The following is a 9,531-nucleotide window of genomic DNA, read 5'->3' as shown; positions in this document are numbered from 1 at the left end:
AAAGACTGGTAAGTGTTGGGGAAACTATAAAACTACGATGATGAATGAAATAGTTAGTTTCATGAAATCTTAACATTCTATAAAACCAAAGCCCTTGCCTCCATTGGTTTAAGTATAGGGGCTACAATTGGCATGTGCCCCCATTTTAAGTGAAATTTATGTCAGCTATAGGGAAATAAACCTAAAGAGGTATGGGAGGTGTTTTGTTTTTTAATTCATGTGGCATCATATAGGTATAAAAGTCTTCAGAGCATTTTTGCTGCTTTAAGCTCATCAGAAAACTCATTTTCACTGTAAAATCCTATCTTCATGGCAGATCCATTTATTCCCATCTCACACCGCTTCAGCTGATCTCTAGAGTAGCAGAAGGTGCAGCAGTGACAGCTGGCAGCCTGGCTCACTTAGATTCTGTTAGTGCAACTGCTGTTTGTATGGAGTTGCTAACTTAGGGAACAAATCATGACTTGAACCAAGGTGGAGGACATGGTGTGGAGCAGGGCCCTGTGACTTTGGAGTAGAACAGTCACATTTTAACAAACAGCACAAACAAACCAACAAAAATGCGGAATTTTGAGAGCTCTAAGGAACTGTGGATATTGTGCAGTCAAAGACCTCATTTTGTATATCTGGAACCAGATACACAGCTTAAATGATAAGTGACTTGCCTAAGGTCAAAAAACTAGCTATTAGCAGAAATGTCTTGTCTCTTGCTCTAAGTACAGCTGTTTTTTGCCACTGTAGGTTTGGATGTGGGAAATTAGTATTCCAGAGCTAATTCCCTCAGACACACCGTGTCTGTAATTCAGGTGTGTCATTGCAGAATATAGAGTACTGTCTATTTCTTGGTGTTGGTCTGAGCAGCTAGACTTCCTATAGGTGTGGGATACTGAGTCAAGCAAGTGTAGCCCATTTCCACTCAAAAATAGAGCTGTTTAATAATATAACAAATGTGGAAGTAATGGGAGGAAGAAACGAATACTTATTAGGTACCAATTGTGTGGCATGTGCTGTGCTGGCCCCTCACAGCAACTTATAGGTGAGGAAACTGATGGTTGAAGAGATTCCATCTCTTATCCAAGATCTGACATCATCAACTGACAGTTCTAGGATTTGTTCTATTCCAGAACCTGAAATTTTTCCACGAATCTACACTTCCTCCCTCAGCATAATTAGTAAGTGTTACTTATAAGCCTAAACTAAGTTTGTATGAAGATGTAAAGACATACAAACACAGAGTGATATCTTATTTGCTAACCTTTAACTTCGCCACTCAGTCACTGTTCATGTAGCACTGGTTCTATCTCCAGGGTAAATTAGAAAACAATTGATGCTCATTTCAAACTCTTTTGGCCAGGAATTTGCCCAGAGTTCTAAACCTTGGACAGATTTACATCAAGACTTGTTGGAGTCAGCTTTCACTTACCCTAATAAGGAAGGAGATTCACCATCTCCATGGGTCCTCTCCTCTTGCTTATCAGGTCTGGCTTCATTTACAGCTGAAGTGTGGTTCTCTTTTATGAAGATTATTTTTTATTCCAGAAAAGACCTTGGGTACCATGTCTTGTACTCGTGCTCAGAAATCTGAGTGCTTAGGTGTACTACTGCATTTTGTTTTTCTTTCATGGACAGATAAAAGAAAAAGACCACAGTGTTATACAGTATGTCGGTCTGACTCACTTAGATTCTGGTTGTGAAATTCCCTTTTCCATGGGGCTGATATTTATGGAGCACTGATGTCCTAGGCACCCTGTGGTGTCCCAGGCACCATACTAAGCCCTTTCTGTGGATGATCTCCCTTAAGACTTACAGTAATCATAGTTTTCACTTACCTATTTTACAGAGGTGTAAACTGTTGCTTAGGAGGGCCAATGGAGCACTGATGTCCTAGGCACCCTGTGGTGTCCCAGGCACCATACTAAGCCCTTTCTGTGGATGATCTCCCTTAAGACTTAGAGTAATCATAGTTTTCACTTACCTATTTTACAGAGGTGTAAACTGTTGCTTAGGAGGGCCAAACTACTAGGCCTAGTTCATTCAACCAACAAGAATGAACTAGCTGAGCTTCGAAACCAGGCTGTCTGTGCAAAGCCCTGAGCTTTCAAACCACTGTGCATGCTGCCTCCCAACTCTGTGTACATTTCTCTAGTCAGGAGGTTTTTCTCCACTTGCCCATATTCTTTTCCATAATTCTTGCTCTTGGTACAGATGATTTCCAAGGTCCCTTCCAGGTAGAGCTGAGCTTCGAAACCAGGCTGTCTGTGCAAAGCCCTGAGCTTTCAAACCACTGTGCATGCTGCCTCCCAACTCTGTGTGCATTTCTCTAGTCGGGAGGTTTTTCTCCACCTGCCCATATTCTTTTCCATAATTCTTGCTCTTGGTACAGATGATTTCCAAGGTCCCTTCCAGTATTGAAATTCCATGACTAATTAAAGTTGTAATTTAGGCAGTTTGATTAATTTGCTCTAATGCCTGAGTTCATTCCTGATATTAATCCCTTTACTTAAGGTTCCAACAGCTTTTTAGTTTACTTACAGATCTCCTCCCAATGTTAAAGAAATCATACTCCTTCTCCAAGAATAACATTTAAGACCCCAGTCTGAAAAACGTAAGTCTTAAAAACATATCCGAAAGGATTTTACCACGCATGCAACATACTAATTTTCCATATGGAGCAAAATAGTCATTTTAAGCCCCTGTTCTCTTGGTTGTCTTTCCCTAGTCTCACAGATGCAGTGCTAATTGCTTGCAGCTTCAGGTCCTTTACAACATGAGGTAACAATCTGAGCATCTTGGGCTTGAGCTCTGCGTTCGTCAGACATGCCAGGCCTGGAATTGGCATTGGCTCGTTACTGTGCTGAATCCACACACAGGTCAACTCATCTCAACTTTAGGAAGCTTCCTGGAGAGCCTCCTGTTGTATGAGGACCAGTGGTGCGACTGGTTCCATAGCCAGGACGCCTCAGGTGACGGCCCTTTTGGACCAGTGCAGACATTTGAGTCTTTCTAGTCAAGCTGTGCTGCTTGCAGAATGGTTCCGGAAGTGACGCTTACTCGCAGACCTACCAGCTGGGCTGGTTTCAAGTGTCTGAGTGGCTCTTTGCAGCTTCAAGCAGACTCCACTTTGAACACATCTAAAATTCATTCTGACTTCATCAAGAAAACAAGGAGATGAGAAAGAAAGGAAATTGGTAGGACTCTGCAATCACATGTGTAATTAGGGAAACAGGGGGTATAAGTTTGGAGAATATCTTGACCTTACTTTGCTTTGCACCTTGTCTGTAATTCTAATCTTTGGAGTCAGGCAAGCCTGGGTTCCAACCAAGCTTCTGCTCTTAATGGCTATATGATAATGAGGACATTGCTTGATCTTCCTGAGCCTCAGTTTCCTCATCTGCAAATTGGGATGATAAACTGCCCCCATGGGCCACAGACCTTACATGTGTTGATGCTGCTGAAGCTCCCTAGGTACCCTGTACTCAGCCGTGTGGCCAGCACGCAGTCAACAGGTATGCAATGCTATTTTTATTCCCTTCTTCCCCTCTCCTCACAGGACACACTCCTCTAGAAAAATAATGTTCATGCAAACTCGCATTTTAAGAGCACTTATACAGATCTGCACCAGGTAATGCATGTGTGCTTGACGGGATTTTGCTAAATCTGATTTTAAAATCATATTTTAAATATACCTAGGGAAGTGCAGAAAGGTACCCCAGAGCAGCTTGTGCTATAAAGATAATAATACTTTCTGAATGATTTCCACTTAGGCTCTCTATATATTGTGTTTTCACAAAACGAGAGACCCCCTCACCCCACCCCCATGGCTCCCTAGAGGAACAGTAGTAATGAGCAAACAGTACTTGCCCACTGGAGACTCACACAGTCACCACCCCTTTTGGTGTTTCTCCTGAAGTCTAGCTCGTTTAGTGGCAGCTGCCAAGGGCTTGACACTCTTTGCAGGCCTGTTTCTTTCCTTGTGATGAGAAGAAGTAGGCCCAGGTCTGCAGCTGGCCTAGACTTAAACAAGAATGTAGAAGAGTCAAAATGGGTCTGTGGCAGAGGACTAGCAGAGGGGAAAGGACTGTCTTCCAGAACAAAGGACTAGCAGAGGGGAAATGGCTGCCCAAGGGCCACCTTGAAGAGAGGGTGGTCCTCACCTTGATCCGATGATCAAATTCCCCAAGTAAATCCATGTAAAGCATTAGAACTGTGCCCAGCACTTCGTGAGTGAGGATTGTTAAGTATCGTTATTATTACCGGTGCTATTATTATTACAGGCTTGTTCCAAGACTGGGATTTGGCTTAGGCTGTCTTTCCTAAATGGTCTTCCATTTTACAGAACCAAGGGGAGAACTTTGGAACCAGTAGTTGTACAGCCAATGAAGAAGCAATTTGGCAACCTCAGGATTGATCCCACAAACCCTCTATGTGCTTCTTCTTTTCCCTAAACTACCATGACTAGCTGGCTCCCGCTGGGTCTCTAGCTTATCTGGACTGTTGCTGTCTGCACACTGCTGAAGGGATGAGCACCTTGTGTATTCATCGGTGGGCTGACTGAAATGGAATGCAGCCAGACTGCTAAGTCCACACCGTTCGGCATTTAGTCCTCAGAAATCTGATTCCAAGAATGTATACCTTGCATTGCAGTCTAGATTTCAGAGGAAAGTTTTGGACAGAATAACCCAAACCAAGGTCTGGATAATTTAAAGCCTGGGTGAAATGGGGCAGAAAGAGCCCAGAATATACAGGTCTGAATGTTGGCTGGGGAGAGGTGGAAGACTCGAGGCGCCAGACGGCTGGCCTCCCTCCAAGTGTTTACCACCCTGGTGCCATGAGGCTGGGCCCGGCAGTCCATGTGCTCATTCTGTCCCTCCTTCCCTCCTTCCCCTATACTTCTCTCCCTCCTCCCCCTGTTTTCTACAGGATGAAGGAACTCAGACACCTACTGACCCAGAGGCAAGGCAATGAGACCTATGAGACAGGAATCAGACCCAGACCTGGCCGAGGACCCTGTGGGTTTACAATGGATGATCCTTCTGCCTCTGAGATGTAAGGGCTGGCTCTGGACTTTGAACCCCAGCCTCACCCACTTCTGCCTGGGTGTGGCCCTTATTGCCTGGAAGCCTTGCTCCTCCAGGAGAGGACAGTGTGAAGCTTGGGGTTGTATCTCCAGGAAATAGGCTGTGGGTAGCCACTGATTCCAGGCTAGTGAGAAGAGGGCTGCTGTTTCCTCCCTGCCCCACTCCCCACCCACCCCTTTGGCCTATGGTGTCCAGGCTGCCTGCACAGCTTGGACACCACAGACCTTGCCTGGGCCTCCTGAGAGACCTTTGAGGCTTGCAGCTGGTGGTCCCTTTAGTCTGCATGTCTCTGAGTCCACCGCCTGGAGGAAAAGCATGTGCTGCTGCTTTCATGAATCTGCTGCTCAGGCAATTATTGTTGCTCAGTCTGGGATTACGTTCTCTTCTTCTTAAAGCATATCACATGGCGTCCTGAGCCCTGAACCCAGTCTGGCCTCTGGAGCAGAAGATTTTGTGCTTTTATAAACCTATAATACTGCAGGTGCTGCATGAGGAAAGTATCTCCTCAATTCCTTCCCCTTCCCCAACACCTACGTGTCAAACTAAAGGAATTAGCTTAATAAGGTGAAAGGAGGGTATCTTATCACTGCCATTGCTTCACTTCTTGCTGCCAGCAGCCAAGTATGCCTGAGGACAGAGGGCACTAGAGGCCAGGAGGGTGGTGAGCAGCAGACACAGGCACTGCTTGCGTGTGGCGGGAGCTGGCACTGCTTGCAGACTCCCGCAGCGCTCTGACTTCCCTCCCGTGTGCCTGGGACCCACCCGGGCAGGCTGCTGCAAGGCACCCAGATGCTGGTCTTCGCCACAGCCTGACTGACGGTGCACAGCTGCTCTGGGACTGCGCTCAGGAGCTCCTTCCAGGGGTCCTCTTGGATCTGTTCCAGGAGCACGGAAAAGGAGGGCCTTTCATCCAGGGATCTCACACTCACAAAAGGATTCAAATTTGGGTTTTTAAAAGTTTATCTCTAAAGATGTTCTAATAGGACTGAAAGAAGGAAATGATCATTAGCTTTAAACTTATGCCTGACTTTAGTACCATAACCCACGGATTTTTAAAAATGAATCTTCCTATTAGCTTGTGAATAGGACGATTACATTGCCTTTTGTGTGTTTTTAAAATTTTGCATGTTAAAAGGCTTAATTTATATAAGCTTCTAAATATATCACAATTTTTGAAATACTGTTTGGACATTTCTTCGTTATAATATACCTGGAGCCTCAGAGAATGGAAGTGTCCCAGGCTCATCTTGACCTCGGAGCGGCCCTGGTGGCCTCTTCACTCTTGGTGGACTGTGGGAAGAAGCTGTTCCCTTTCCACACTGTCATCTCAACTTCAGAAGATCTACGGTGCAACTCCTTGTGTCGTCAGCGCCTGGCCTATAAATGAAAGAGGCTTTCTAGGCTTAGGCACACACAGTCCGGCCCCTTTCTCTCTGCATTGTGGGCACTGATTTCTCCTCCCCACAGGGAGGCTTCTCTCCGCCCGCCCAGAGCTACAGGCTGCCCAGTGCTGGGGGAAGTGGCAGCCTGGTATTCCTGAGTTCTTTACTCTGTGACCATGTGGCTCAACTGTGGCTGCATACTGGAATCCACTAGGGAGTTTTCAAAAAAACTGATGCCTGGTTCTACCCCCAGAGATTCTTATTTACTTGAGATGGGGTGTGGCCTGGGCATTGCGATTTTTAAAAGCTACCCGGGTGATTTTAATATGCAGCAAAGTTTCAGAAACAGTGCCCTAAGAGAGTAGTCCTGAAACACTAAGTTCATCACAATAATGTGGGGGGCAGGGCTTGTTAAAACATAGCTCACTGGGCCGGCCCGTGGCTCACTCGGGAGAGTGCGGTGCTGATAACACCAAGGCCCCGGGTTCGGATCCCATATAGGGCGTGCCGGTTCGGTCGCTGGTTGAGTGTGCTGCTGACAACCCCAAGTCAAGGGTTGAGATCCCCTTACCGGTCATCTTTTAAAAAAAAAAAAAAAACATAGCTCACTGGGCCTCAGTCCCACGGTTTCTCATTCAGAGTTTCTGGATGGTAGCCAATAATCTGCATTTCTACCGGGTTCCCAGGTGATGTCATGCTGCTGTTCTGGGGACCACATTTTGAGAATGCTGTCCTAAAAGAAAGCAAGCTAGGGACATGGGCTGGGGAGGGAAATGTGAGTCAATGCATGAAGATGTAACTGCTTCTTAATCTCAGATTCTGAAGTTGTCTTCAGAGGCAGAGACACCCTTAAGTTACAGCAGTTACAGAGTACTGGTCACCATAGCTGCCACTGTGCACAAAACCCAAGCTGCGGTAGAGCTGAGTCCAGGCAGCGTACCCTGATTAGTGGGGTAAGGCGTGGGTCTAAAACAGAGAGTCTGGGGGTACAGATCAGCTCTGTCCAATAAGAGTAAAATACAAGACACAAATGTGAACCACCTGTGTAATTTTATATTTTCTAGTCACATTAAAAAAACAGGTGAGATTAATTTGAATGTGTATTGAATTAATTATCCAAAATCTTATCATTTTAACATATTGTCAACATAAACAATTATTAGATATTTTACATTCTCTCTTTCATGCTAAGTCTTTAGAATCGTGTATGTATTACACTTATGGCACCTCTCAGTTTGGACCAGCCACATTTTGATGTCCATGTGTGAACAGCACAGTCCCCCAAATACCAAGTACTGGGGCCATCTGCCTCTAAAGAGGGGCTGGTGCACAGAGGTCCCGCCTTTCTCAGCAGCCTCCTGCCCCTCCCGGATCCCCTGGAATCTGTCCTGAGCATCTGAGAATCTCTTCTGCCTTCTTCACCATCGGTGCTCTGAAGAGCACGAAGGGTTGAGTGGGCACGATCAGGTCCGCAGGGCTTAGTTACCTCATGTCTCTGCATTCGAGGTCAGAGTCTGAGAAGTTTCCATGGTCACTCCTCCCTTTCTTTTTTTTTTTTTTGGCAGCTGGCCAGTATAGGGATCGGAACCCTTGACCTTGGTGTTACAAGGCTGTGCTGTAACCAACCAAGCTAACCGGCCAGTCCTTCCCTCTTTCCTAATTTAACCATCTATAGAGATGAGCAGAGCTCCTGAGAGAGGATCCCCAGGGCTACGCGTGAGATTCCCCCTGCCCCACTGAGAGGGTGTGTCTCAGAAGTGGTACAGGAAGATGTGCCCCACTGTTTTCATCCCAATGTTATTGAATCAGTCACTCTGTTGATGCCAGACACTTGTTTGCCCAAGTGCGTTATTTTATTTCTCCTTATACGTGCATTCTTTCCAGCAGCCTGCCTGGCTTAATTAAAAGATATTTATGTTTTCTGATCACTTCTACTGCCTTCTCTTCCTTTCAGGAATGGAAAATCAATCTGAGTGTCATTAAGAGGAGATTCCCTGAAGAAGACTGCTGGTGACAATGGATTTGTCACCCAACTTTCTTTTACTGGGCAATTGGAATTTCTTCCACAGGGGATGAGACCTACTGCTATTTCACTATCTGAACTCAGGCCTTTTACTGACTTGCCAAGTTTTTATTCTGTTGTCTCACTGTCATTGGCTGATCTGATCTCTACACTGACTAATTAGTTTCAAACCCCTTCATATTGACCTAATAAACTTGGCTTGTTTAATTTGTGTTGGGAAATTTCTGAGAATGTTTCGTTTAGACTCTGATAAGAAGCATTCTTTGGAACGTCCTATCAGAGACATCCTTTAGGAGAGAGAGGTTGTCTCTCCCACAGCCTCTTGAATTACATGGAGCAGACACCAAAACAGCACGGATTCTTCCTGCTGCCAGGTCAGAATGCTTTTCACAACAAGCAGATCTGCCTGATAATGGGGCAGTATTTTATGTCATCTCACCAGAAGCACATGGGACTGCTGTCTTTTCCCCCCAGAGGTTGTCTGAGCTGGTTCTAAACAAACCATAGCCTTTCAGGGTCGGGCCTGCTGGCCATCCATCCTGCCATCCAGGGCCTGGGCAGAGCCCCCGTACCAGCCCTTCTCATGCCTGCGATTTAGAAACTCCTTCCTTTCTTTTATCGGCCCTGATCCCCTCAGGAGAAGTTGGAGTAAAAGCCTCTAAGTTGGCCAAAGAGAAATGGCTGGGGAGAACAATGTAAGTGGCCTTAAAGGGAAGAAGGGGACTCAGCCAAGAGCCGAACTCCATCCTGGATGCAGGACTGATTCATGGCACTCAGTAACATGCCCTTGGGGGCATGGCTACTCACTGGCTGGAATTAAAATCGAATACTACTTTCCCAATCAGCAACCACGATGCAGGGGGCTTGTTTATTTAACATGAACAGACCACTATTTTCAACTAATCTCTGCTTGCATATCTCCCCTAAGATAATGCGTAGGAATGAGTAAACATGCTCTTAGAATCTTCTTAAAATTCTCTCCAAGCCCCCTGTGACTGCCTGCCCCCTAGCTGGGGCTGTCCAGGAAGTGGCCGAGGAGCCCCCCATG

General features: G+C 45.9%; 1 long non-coding RNA gene across 1 annotated transcript; it reads left to right on the top strand.

Annotated features, from left to right (window-relative positions):
• Positions 1–4,656: 4,656 nt before the first annotated feature.
• On the top strand, positions 4,657–8,690 carry LOC103601300. Its single transcript, XR_551444.1, has 2 exons — positions 4,657–5,046; positions 8,415–8,690. It is a non-coding gene; the product is annotated as an uncharacterized LOC103601300 (long non-coding RNA).
• Positions 8,691–9,531: the final 841 nt, after the last annotated feature.

The sequence above is a fragment of the Galeopterus variegatus genome, unplaced genomic scaffold, assembly GCF_000696425.1.
Source record: "Galeopterus variegatus unplaced genomic scaffold, G_variegatus-3.0.2 Scaffold3669, whole genome shotgun sequence".
In the NCBI taxonomy this organism is placed as follows: domain Eukaryota; kingdom Metazoa; phylum Chordata; class Mammalia; order Dermoptera; family Cynocephalidae; genus Galeopterus; species Galeopterus variegatus.
This window is presented reverse-complemented; position numbering and strand designations above follow the sequence as displayed.